Source organism: Acipenser ruthenus, chromosome 24 (genome assembly GCF_902713425.1).
Source record: "Acipenser ruthenus chromosome 24, fAciRut3.2 maternal haplotype, whole genome shotgun sequence".
Classification (NCBI taxonomy): domain Eukaryota; kingdom Metazoa; phylum Chordata; class Actinopteri; order Acipenseriformes; family Acipenseridae; genus Acipenser; species Acipenser ruthenus.
The window spans coordinates 7,070-20,160 of NC_081212.1; the positions used below are offsets into that span (position 1 = coordinate 7,070).

General features: G+C 42.2%; 1 long non-coding RNA gene across 5 annotated transcripts in view; it reads left to right on the forward strand.

Moving 5' to 3' along the window:
• Positions 1-1,046: 1,046 nt before the first annotated feature.
• Positions 1,047-13,091, forward strand: part of LOC131700476 (uncharacterized) — a 33,012-nt gene continuing 20,967 nt past the window's right edge. Inside the window, exons 1-4 of one of the 5 annotated variants that reach the window (XR_009308365.1) lie at positions 1,047-1,328; positions 2,382-2,672; positions 3,543-3,720; positions 6,646-6,930. This is a non-coding gene — a long non-coding RNA (uncharacterized LOC131700476). Of the gene's footprint in view, positions 1,329-1,349; positions 1,524-1,547; positions 2,673-3,542; positions 3,721-6,645; positions 6,931-8,922; positions 11,172-13,091 lie in introns of those variants that run through there. The other 4 variants (XR_009308364.1, XR_009308366.1, XR_009308363.1 and 1 more) reach the window with 4 other exon arrangements.

The following is a 13,091-nucleotide window of genomic DNA, read 5'->3' on the forward strand; positions in this document are numbered from 1 at the left end:
ATTTCTTTTTATTGTTGGGAGTTCGCTGCACACGAGTTCTGAAGGAGTGACGTCGCTGTTTATTATATTGTTGTTCTTGTTCCCTGCAGCATTGATTGTTGGCCAATCTGTATCTATCATTTTGGGATCCATGGTGGTTGATTACATTAGTCACTTAAACTGTAATTTCTGATTAGAATTCACTGTGTTTATGAATTTGTGTGGAGTTTATTGTTTTAATTAATATAGTTTTCTGTTTTAACAAGATATAAACTGAAAACACACAATGTGTGGGGTTTGTCAGTGTGTGCCTCGTAATCACGTCACCCACGATTTCAGACTACAGGGGGTGCGTTCACGAGAGGCAGACTTTGCTAAGTCTGCGCAGATTCTGCAAAGATTCGGAAAATTCCTTGGCTACTTGCTCCGATTCTGTGCGGATTCTGCGCAGAATGACGGAAGTCTGCGTGTCGTGAGCGCACCCGAACTCTCTCCACACGCAACACACAGCGTTCTTACGCCTGCCGTCACTCCTGCACACGTGAGGGGAATACTGAACCTGGAAACAAATTCAAATCCATGCGTTTCCAGCAGATGTGTCCGTCCTCGCCTCTTGCTTTGCTCGACTACCTCTAAGAGAAATGTGTTGGGCTTGTCTCTTCACCTCAGTGTTGCTATTGTGTTTAAATTGACACATTTTTTTCTGCACTTGTATTAAATGTCACTTCATCTGTGAGACTGAGAAATAATTCTCAGACAATATTATGTCTGTAGACCAAGAGAAAATTCATAATACTGTTCTGTGACAATGTGAAGCACTTCCAGTGTATTTATTTATTTATTTATTTTTTATTGCATTTATATAGTGATTTTTGTACAAGCGTTTCACAAAGCACTGTACAGTACAGAGCACAAAAAAAGAAAAAAACACAATACATTTCTATAGCATGCCACACATACAGACCATAATAATACAAAAGCAGCAGTTTTTATGAAAGTGTGTTTTTGCTCTTGACAATACTCGACCGTCCCCTCGCTAGATTGCTCTGATACTGTGTGTGTGTGTGTGTGTCTGTGTGTGTCTGTGTGTGTCTGTGTGTGTGTGTCTGTGTGTGTCTGTGTGTGTGTGTGTGTGTGTGTGTGTGTTCTTGTCTCTCGCCTGTCCGGTGAGGATGAAGATGTAGTTTCAGTGTTTAATGCTCATCCCCTCAGTGTGTGTCTGTATGTTCTTGTCTCTTGACAGGTCTGTGAGGATGAGAAGGTCTCCACAGTCTGGAGTCTGGTCTCTGACAGGCTCAACATACCTGTCAATCAACAGGGACTCCTCTACAAAGGCAAGGCGCTGGCAGGTAGGCTGAACAGCACAGCACAGCACAGCACAGCACAGCACAGCACAGCACAGCTCACCCCTCCTCTCACCCCTCGCCTCATCCCTCCTCTCACTCCTCGCCTCACCCCGGGTCAGTGTGGCACAGCCTGCCTGCTCTTCTGAACAAACACTTCAGCCCTGCCGACGCAGTGAGAGTCTGGAGCAGCAACACAAGGTAACCTGAACACAAACACACACACACACACACAGACACACACAAACACACACACAGTGAGAGGCTGGAGCAGCTACACAAGGTAAATTGAACACAATAAACACGGCTACACACACAATCCTAGCTGCAGCAGATGTACAATGTTATACAGACACACACAGACACAGCTGTACAGTGACACAGAGACGCACACACAATCACAGCTGCAGCATACACACTCTGAAATGCAGGTGTAGAGCAGCGTGTAGTTGTGACTCTGTGTCTCTCTCCTCCCCCTCTCCTCTCCTCTCCTTACTTTGTTTAAAAGAATAGAAGCACACCCAGTGAGCAAGGCATTGAGCAGCCCCACATCCCGCTTCACAATACCGCTACATATTGACTGACTGTTCGCATTGTGTGTGTTTGGTAAGACAAACCACATTTTCTACTTCTACTTTCTACGATTGGGCAAGTCAGCGGTTGTTTGATAACAGAACATAAAACATCACAGAGTGGGTTGAACTGCATTGCTGGAAATCAAGGCCCTTTCAAATGTGTACCTTCCCAGCTCAGGTATTGCTGAGGTAAAGAGACACTTCCTACAGGAGGACAGGACGTTGTCAAGGAGGGGATGTCGTCACGTGTCCTGAGGGCTTTCTTAAAAACATTGTTTTATTATTTCTAAGCGTACGTTGTTATTGCCTTTTAGCTCTTGAGCATAATAATCTCAATCCCGTTTGAAATGACACTAAGTGCATTTGCATGGTGGCAGATGAGGGATGTCGCTTCACTCGAGGCTTGCGTACTGATGAAGATGTAGTTTCAGTGTTTAATGCTCATCCCCTCACTGTGTGTCTGTGTGTTCTTGTCTCTTGACAGGTCTGTGAGGATGAGAAGGTCTCCACAGTCTGGAGTCTGATCTCTGACAGCCTCAACATACCTGTCAATCAACAGGGACTCCTCTACAAAGGCAAGGCGCTGGCAGGTAGGCTGAACAGCACAGCACAGCACAGCACAGCACAGCACAGCTCACCCCTCCTCTCACCCCTCGCCTCATCCCTCCTCTCACTCCTCGCCTCACCCCGGGTCAGTGTGGCACAGCCTGCCTGCTCTTCTAAACAAACACTTCAGCCCTGCCGACGCAGTGAGAGTCTGGAGCAGCAACACGAGGTAACCTGAACACAAACACACACAAACACACACACAGTGAGAGGCTGCAGCAGCTACACAAGGTAACCTGAACACAATAAACACACACACACACACACACACACACACACACACACAGTGAGAGTCTGCAGCAGCTACACAAGGTAACCTGAACACAATAAACACACACACTGCTATACACACACACACACACACACACACACACACACACACAGTGAGAGTCTGCAGCAGCTACACAAGGTAAATTGAACACAATAAACACACACACTGCTACACACACACACACACACACACAGAGTGAGAGTCTGGAGCAGCTACACAAGGTAACCTGAACACAATAAACACACACACTGCTACACACACACACACACACACACACACACAGTGAGAGTCTGGAGCAGCTACACAAGGTAACCTGAACACAATAAACACTCACACTACTATATATACACACACACACACACACACACACACTGCTACAATGCACACCGGATTTAAAAGTATGTTCTGTATTACAGTGCCACATGTCGTCTCTTTTGGCAAGTGATATTTTCAAAATAATATTGAGTGGCAATAAAGAGTGCTGACTGTATTTGAACCCGGAGTAACTGTTTGTTAAGGTAGTTAGTAACACTTGTGATTGTATTTAATGATTCTTTATATCCGTGATTGTCTTGATTTCAATGCAGTTAATTAACGCAGAAGTTGTTCTTCCCTGCAACTATTGTAAGGATTAATGCTGCCTCTTTCAACTTGGGGTGCATGCTATGTATTTTTTGGGGGACAATTGTGGGACAGGTAAAGTTGTATATAATGTCCAACTAGGCTGAAAGCATTTATAGATTGCTTAATTTTTTTTTTATATTTTAGGTGATGAAGTGACACTTTGAATATGGGGCCTGATGAGAGAAGTATCCTTTTCATGTGGTTTTGGTTTTGCTGTTGTGAGCAGGTATGGGAGACAGCACCGTGTCTGCATGTGAAATAACAAAGTCATCGCAGTGGAGGGACTCTCTGAAGGCTGCTGTTTGTGGATTTGTCTTGTAATGTGAGTGATCTACTGTACTGTGATGCCACTGGCTGTACGCACGCTGCACTGCAGGGGAGAGACCGCTGGCATTCACAGGGCATGCTTGTTCATTTAAAGCACGCTGCACTGTAGGGGAGACACCGCTGGCATTCACAGGGCATGCTTGTTCATTTAAAGCACGCTGCACTGTAGGGGAGACACCGCTGGCATTCACAGGGCATGCTTGTTCATTTAAAGCACGCTGCACTGTAGGGGAGACACCGCTGGCATTCACAGGGCATGCTTGTTCATTTAAAGCATGCTGCTGTGGGATGTTTGCACAGTGATCTTGTATCTTATATTCAGGTGAAGTTTTGAATGCATCAAGTTGGAAGACTTGGCTTAAGATAATGAACTCCACTTTTCATAATGTAAATAGTTTAGTTTGCATGATTTGATAATACAGGTGGATTTAATTAGACAACAAAACCACCCATTACTCCATAAACAATGACTTGAACATTCATTATCCTGTCTGACCATGTTTCAGGAGACCTCTAGTGGTCAAGATGCACCATGTGAGGGAATAATGCTATTTTTATTCTCAAACCTCCCTTGAATTACTTTACCACAACATCTGCACACACACACACACACACATATATATATATATATATATATGTGTGTATATATATATATATATATATATATATATATATATATATATATATATATATATATATATATATATGTGTGTGTGTATATATATATATATATATATATATATATATATATATATATATATATATATATGTATAATGTATGTATATATCAATACATGTATATATGTGTTCTTATCTAGTGTCGTGGTAGAACAGTTTTGGCCTTAGCAATAGTCAATGCTAGTAATTGGAAATGCTGAGTAATTGAAAGTATTTTATGTGTTTCACTGATCTGTCATGAGGGGTGTTTGTGCTGCACTGAGGGTCACTGATCTGTCATGTGGGGTGTTTGTGCTGCACTGTGGGTCACTGATCTGTCATGTGGGGTGTTTGTGCTGCACTGTGGGTCACTGATCTGTCATGTGGGGTGTTTGTGCTGCACTGTGGGTCACTGATCTGTCATGAGGGGTGTTTCTGCTGCACTGAGGGTCACTGATCTGTCATGAGGGGTGTTTGTGCTGCACTGTGGGTCACTGATCTGTCATGTGGGGTGTTTGTGTTTCACTGATCTGTCATGTGGGGTGTTTGAGCTGCATTGTGGGTCACTGATCTGTCATGAGGGGTGTTTGTGCTGCACTGTGGGTCACTGATCTGGCATGAGGGGTGTTTGTGCTGCACTGAGGGTCACTGATCTGTCATGAGGGGTGTTTGTGCTGCACTGTGTCTCACTGATCTGTCATGTGGGATGTTTGTGCTGCACTGATCTGTCATGAGGGGTGTTTGTGCTGCACTGTGGGTCACTGATCTGTCATGAGGGGTGTTTGTGCTGCACTGTGGGTCACTGATCTGTCATGTGGGGTGTTTGTGCTGCACTGTGGGTCACTGATCTGACATGTGGGGTGTTTGTGCTGCACTGTGGGTCACTGATCTGTCATGAGGGGTGTTTGTGCTGCACTGTGGGTCACTGATCTGTCATGAGGGGTGTTTGTGCTGCACTGTGGGTCACTGATCTGTCATGAGGGGTGTTTGTGCTGCACTGTGGGTCACTGATCTGTCATGAGGGGTGTTTGGGCTGCACTGTGTTTCACTGATCTGTCATGTGGGGTGTTTGTGCTGCATTGTGGGTCACTGATCTGTCATGAGGGGTGTTTGTGCTACACTGTGGGTCACTGATCTGTCATGAGGGGTGTTTATGCTGCACTGTGGGTCACTGATCTGTCATGAGGGGTGTTTGTGCTGCACTGTGGGTCACTGCCACACAGGGTCACTGCCACACAGGGTCACTGTATTTTGGATCATGTTTTTTTGTTTTTTTTAAAACCTTTATTTAACCAGGAAGTCTTTTTAAGATTCAAAATCTCTTTTTGGAGACAGATCTGACCAATAGGGCAGTGTCACAAAGACGGCCGGAGTGGGTAGCGTCAGACCAGAAGCATGAAATAAACAGACAGAGATGTGTGGTTTGGTGAAGCTGAGCGAATGCTTTGCTCAGCATTTAATAAACAGAACAGAAAATAAAAGGTTTTAAACACAAAACAGGACACGGCACTTGCGCCAAAATAAATAGACAAACAAAACGTACTAAACACTTAACAAACGGTGCACAGAGAGACAAACAAACACGGTGAGTACAAACACTTCTAGATTATTATTTGACTTCACTTTTACGTTCTCCTTCTCTCTCACCCGTTCTCCACTCTCGAACACCCAACCCCGAGTGAAGGAAAATGTGTCTATATATACTGTTGTGCTGGGATTCAATTACTAATTAATTATTCACTTGAATCCCAGCACGTGAATTAATTACGTGCAACCCCGTGCTCACATATTACATTTAACCAGCACGTGAAGTGATTTGTGCCCTCCTCGTGCCTAAATATAAATCTACATTTTTAGCTACACGTGAAACACAGACCCGTTTATATCCCGTGTACCAATGACTATACACCAACATTAACACACGCACACAACATACAACACATAATATGCACACAGGGGCGGGGCACATTGCCACAGGCAGCAATACAGAAACAATCACACACGTTAACAGATTAACAGAAACATTTCAAAAATAATAATACCATGAAACAGTAATTAATCAGGACATTCCATTGGATTATTTGCAACTTTAAAATTAATTAAAACAAGTACATTTATCAGAAATAAAATTTCCCCCCTGATTTTTTTTAATCTGTTAATAATGAGATAGTTTGATATGCTTTTGAAGGTCGTTCCATGACCAGTGTTTGCTCTGCAGTTGATAGAATGTCATTCGCTTGGTCGTTATTGTTGTCTTTGACAGATTCCTGGAGTGTGTGGCTGTGTGCCTGAGTGACATCCAGAACTTAAGAGAAGTCGTTTCAATTCTGGTTCTTTCTTGAGGAGAGGTGCCTTGTAGTGGTGAGTGTCAGGGTCAGTGTGGCTCGCTCCTGTGACTCTGAGCCCTGGAGCCGCTTTTAAGGGACAGTGTCCTGCAGAGTCTGCCTGTCTGCCCTTGACATTGTGTGAGGGCGTTTGTACCTGAGAATCAGGACTAGCTTCTCGTGACGAATGGGATGCTGGCTGGAGCATTTCTTTATGTAGTTCAGCATGTTAGTTCACATGTAGCTGATAGTGTGGACGTGCTCATCTTGCATTGCGAGTGTCAGCTGGTTAATTCATGACTACAGTAACCTGCAGGTCACAGCTTGCACAGGTTCATCAACATTGTCAGTTCCTCATGTATCCAGTGTGCGCAGTGCTGTAGCAGACAGTGAGGAGTAGTGGAGCAACAATCAATCCATTTATCCATCCTCTGCCCTTAAATTTCCCGAGCTGCGATTACATATTGTTGAATCGATGCATGAGATGAGAGCCCAGTTTGGAGTCTGCTGTTGCCGTTGTCTCAGGAATTATGTTGATCAAGCTCTAGAATTTAAAGGGGAGGTTCCATTGTTTCTAATGTAACCGAGCCTAGGCTAGGAAATAAGTAGATCGAGCCAGGAAATAAGTTGATCGGATATGTTAATGAAAAATAAATAATTTAAAATTCATTTTGTAGGTATAATTTATATCAATTTGTAGATCGGATTTATTCATCAGTATGCTGCTTGATAAGATGATGTGAATATCGCTTTAGATCCGATATATTAGCCTAACAAAAATGCATAATTTCAAATGACTTTTGTACGTATAATTTACATTAACATGTAGATCGGATACATTCGACAGCATTACGCTAGATAAGGGAATGTGAATATCGCTGTAATATATATTAGCAGCAAATAAATCATTTAAAATGAATTGTACGATTGTACATTTCTGATTTGTGTATTTCTGTTTGTGTAACAAACGTTAACTAGCAAAACGTGTTGCGTATTGACGTTATTTTGCATTTCTGGAGGTGTTTTTGTTTTGGGAAGCACTACAGTTTGGACAGCAGGTATGCGAGCGATTGTCCAAAAGTTAAAGCATGAGTTTCAATCATGGAAAACATTAAGCTCCATGCTGCGATCACTAACTAGGCCACGGAGCACATCAATCACAGGATGTACTTGAAAAACGTTGCTAATACAGTATTATTATTTGATATTTGTTCTTTCATTTATTTTACATACAGTATTTTGTATAATAAAGGACAGAAAATGAACAGGAAACTGGTTATCATAGTGCATGTGTTTCAATTACAAGTTTGGGAAGAAACAATACATTCATTAATTAAAATCTGAAGAGTTAACGTCTTTGCTAAACCGTGGTAAATACCTGTAGTTCAATACCAACCATGATTTTGTGTTGTGAGAGAGATCATACAGTATTTGCAGGCTACTATATATCAGCATCATTTTAAAATGGTAAATCCCTGTAGTGCAACAACCAATAAGACATGTAACGAGAAAGAGATACAGTATATTGAATTAAAGTGAATTATCACGATTTAAAATATTAGCTATACTAATATTAAAATGTATAAAATGACTTGCCCTGCTAATAATATTATGGATGCAGCATGTCATTATATTACTGAAACATTTTAAGTTTGATTAAAGATTGACAACATTTTGACATGTAAAATCATTTAATATATAAATAAATCTCCGCGATCACACATAAACTACATCAGATTGACATCGATGTTATAGAAACATAAAAAGACAGGGGTTTAAAACAGTTTACCATTGAAACAGTCGTCGATCACACATTTTAAAGTTCATACGAAAAGACAGTGGCACGAACACGCACCAACATAGTACACGGGCAGATAAAAATAAAAAGCCATGCAGTGAACCTCCCCTTTAATCAAACTGTAGCCCTGCCTTACTTTTGTCTACTTTTAGAACATATGAACATAAGAAAGTTTACAAATGAGAGGAGGCCATTCAGCCCATCTTTGCTTGTTTGGTTGTTAGTAGCTTATTGATCCCAGAATCTCATCAAGCAGCTTCTTGAAGGATCCCAGGGTGTCAGCTTCAACAACATTACTGGGGAGTTGGTTCCAGACCCTCACAATTCTCTGTGTAAAAAAGTGCCTCCTATTTTCTGTTCTGAATGCCCCTTTATCTAATCTCCATTTGTGACCCCTGGTCCTTGTTTCTTTTTTCAGGTCAAAGAAGTCCCCTGGGTCGACATTGTCTACCTTTTAGGATTTTGAATGTTTGAATCAGATCGCCCTGTAGTCGTCTTTGTTCAAGACTGAATAGATTCAATTCTTTTAGCCTGTCTGCATATGACATGCCTTTTAAACCCGGGATAATTCTGGTTGCTCTTCTTTGCACTCTTTCTAGAGCAGCAATATCCTTTTTGTAACAAGGTGACCAGAACTGAACACAATATTCTAGGTGAGGTCTTACTAATTCATTGTAAAATTTTAACATTACTTCCCTTGATTTACATTCAACACTCCTCACAATATATCCAAGCATCTTGTTGGCATTTTTTTTATAGCTTCCCCACATTGTCTAGAGGAAGACATTTCTGAGTCAACATAAACTCCTAGGTCTTTTTCATAGTTCCCTTCTTCAATTTCAGTATCTCCCATATGATATTTGTAATGCACGTTTTTATTGCCTGCAGGCAATACTTTACACTTTTCTCTATTAAATTTCATTTGTCATGTGTCTGCCCAGGTCTGAATGCTGTCTAGATCATTTTGAATGACTTTTGCTGCTGCAACAGTGTTTGCCACTCCTATTTTTGTGTCGTCTGCAGATTTAACAAGTTTGCTTACTATACCAGAATCTAAATAATTAATGTAGATTAGGAATAGCAGAGGACCCAATACTGATCCCTGTGGTACACCACTGGTTACCTTGCTCCATTTTGAGGTTTCTCCTCTAAGCAGTACTTTCTGTTTTCTACATGTTTACCACTCCCTAATCCATGTGCATGCATTTGCATCCATGTGCATCCCCTGGTCAGCTGTCCAGCTCACTGCTGCAGAAGTTTGTTTGGGGCTGGGACAATGGACTTGTGTGTTTTAGCCATTTGTTAATCTTTGAAGAGGACCTGCAAGTTTGTCTTGCAGTCTTCCCTGCAATAATGATGGACTTTATTTATTTGAGAATCTGTGTTGGAAAATGTACTTTTTGACGGTGAAGTTGTGTTTAAAAAAACAAGTAAAGGAAATGTACATGATCTCTAACTCGCTATTTGACAAATAACAATTTAAAAAATGAAAGCATGTGTGATGCCTATTTCCCTGCAAGCCCTTTTCTTTGCCCACTGGAGCACACAGCCTCTTATGGGGGTTTGGAACCGCAAATCACTGCATCTTAAACACACAGCTCTAGAGTCCGTAACTACAGCATGTACTGTACCGTTTATTGTGTGTGTTTTAATGAAGTCTGCTGCTGTACTTGTCTGGCTGTGAGCTTTTGCGTTACCAACAAACAAGGAATTAAACAAAACAAAAGCAGCTCCGTTCTCAGCCTGGCGTGAGATTGATTTTTTTTTTTTTTTTTTTATCTACAATGGGAAGTGCTTTAGACTGAACAACCTCAAGCTCCCTTCATCTTGTCACAGCTCTGCACTGTGATATAAAGTCTATTTCCTGTACATTGTCATTATTTTTTGTGTTTTATTTATTGTGATTATTATTATGATTTTAAGAATGTATCGGAAATGTCTTTGTTTTTGCACAGTGGTAAGGTTAGTCCGAGTCATTACAATGGGCAACTGAGCTGTGTTAAGATAAAACTTTTTTTTTTTAAATTAAAGAAAATTATCTTTATTAAAATCAACAGTTCTACTAAATGGCCACACGATGGCAGCATTGAATAAGGAATAGCAAGAGCTTCGTTCTGCCTGTCTTCATAAAGTGCACTGCCTGCTTTGCCCATTGTTGTAACCTGCTTGACAAAGCCACGCTGAATTAATCAGCTCACTGGGGGTGGGGGTGTGTCTATTTATTATTATTTTCTTAGCATGTGCCCTTATCCAGCGCGACTTACAATTGTTATAAGATATCACATTATTTTTTACATACAATTCCCCATTTATATAGTTGAGTTTTTTCTGGAGCAATCTAGGTAAAGTACCTTGCTCAAGGGTACAGCAGCAGTGTCCCCCCCACCTAGGATTGAACCCACAACCTTCCGGTCAAGAGTCCAGAGCCCTAACCACTACTCCACACTACTGCCCGTATTTGTTTGACTCTGTCAAAGATACAATAGAAGTGACTCTTTTATTTTAGCTATTTTCAAGGCAGTAATCGCCTCCATGTTGTACAAATCATTAGTCCAGTTCAAGTCACAAATGAGTGTAGTGGTACAGCTGGTAGGATGGCTCAGTTGGTAGAGCACAGGGCCCTGATTCCCAGGGTTGGTGGTCCAAACCCCATTCACAATGCCTGTTTTTCTGGGTTTTTTTTTTTTTCAAGTTGGTTAATTTGCCTTGTAGGCAATGTAAAACTAACATCAAGGGCAGCTGCTAGGTGTCGCAGTGGGGTTGGTCCCTGTGCTTAAATGCTGTTTACCTTGAGAGACTGGGATCAAATCCAGGCTGCAGATTGAAATCGTCTGTTTTCACAGCACCTTGGAGTTTGAATCTGTTAAAGACACGATAGAAGTGACTCTTTTATTGGATATTTCCAATGATCTGCATTTTGTACAAATCATTAGTTAATGTACTGGAGGTCATTTGACAGCAGGAGAGAGCAGTTGTCTGGCTGCCTCAATTGGTAGAGCACTGGACTCTGATTTCCAGGGTTGTTGGTTAATCTGTCGATTTAAAAAATATTGTTAAATTTACCTTTTTATCAGGTTTATAAGGTTTGGCTTTGAATCCAGTTTAAGTCACAAATGAAACGAAGCTGAGAATCCCCTTAGCCCCCAGGTCCACACCACACAATGTAATAATGTGTTTCACGCAGCAGGAGAGCCAGTCAGCTGGATAGCTCTGTTGGTAGAGCAGCAGGAGAGCCAGTCAGCTGGATAGCTCTGTTGGTAGAGCAGGGGACTGTGATTCCCATGGTAGCGGGATGAAACCCTTGCTAAGGGTATGTGTTTCATTTTCATTTCAAACACTTTGCCCATTTTGATAGACTTGGGTTTACATAACAGGACATCGTTTCATACAAATAATAATATAATGAGGGTGATATAAGGGCTTCTCTGCAATGCCAGCTTGTCACAAGCAGACAGGTGGTGCAGTGGGCTAGTTCACTGGTATGCTGTGTTGGTTGCTGTGGGGGACTGGGTTCAAATCCAGGTGCATTTCTCCTTTGTTTTCAAAGACTTGGTTAATTTCTTATATAAGGCAATGAAAAAGCAGACTACTCCGTGGAAGTGAGATGGGTTGGAATCCATTTCAAGTCACAAATGAAACGAAGCTGTGAATCAAATTAGCTCCAGGTCCACACCACACAATATAATAATGTGTTTCACGCAGTAGGAGAACCAGTCAGCTGGATAGCTCTGTCAGTAAAGCAGGGGACTGTGATTCCCACGGTAGCGGGTTCAAGTCCCGCATGTATATTCTTCTTCATATAAATTCATTTTGACCTTTTGTGAGCTTGGTTTTAAATCCATTTTGTCACAAGTCTCTCTCAAGCTGTTTATGGCTCCCCAGGTCTACATCACAACATGTAATAATGCTTTGACCAGGCCCCTTCATAAGCAGGCTGGATAGCTCACCTGTAGAGTGTGGGATTCTGTTTCCTAGAATTCTGGATTCAAACCCACCAGGTGTTGATTGCATGTGTATATTCCTCTTTTTCTCTTCAAAAATGTTCTCCTTATTGATAAAGCAAGTGCCACGAAAGCGGGCAAGGTGGTCCAGTTGTCTGATCTGGTGTCCTCAAATGCAGGAAATGAGCCCCAATGTATTTATTGTACACAGAATGGATTGAAGCCGTGCTGTGCAGCTCAGCGTGGTGTTCGGCAGCTCTCTGGCTGGCTCGCTCGGTATATGAATTGAAGCCGTGCTGTGCAGCTCAGCGTGGTGTTCGGCAGCTCTCTGGCTGGCTCTCTGGGTATATGAATTGAAGCGTGCTGTGCAGCTCAGCGTGGTGTTCGGCAGCTCTCTGGCTGGCTCGCTCGGTATATGAATTGAAGCCGTGCTGTGCAGCTCAGTGTGGTGTTCGGCAGCTCTCTGGCTGGCTCGCTCGGTATGGTTTGGATTCAGGCACCCCGCCTGGGCCTTTGAGCGCGTCTGGTTTTTGTGTGATTCTCAGCACTCTGGCTGGCTCAGTATGGTTTTGGACATGCATTACCTCTTTCCGTCGCTGGGTGGAGTCTTGAGCATACATTCATCAGTAGGAGGTCATGAGATTTC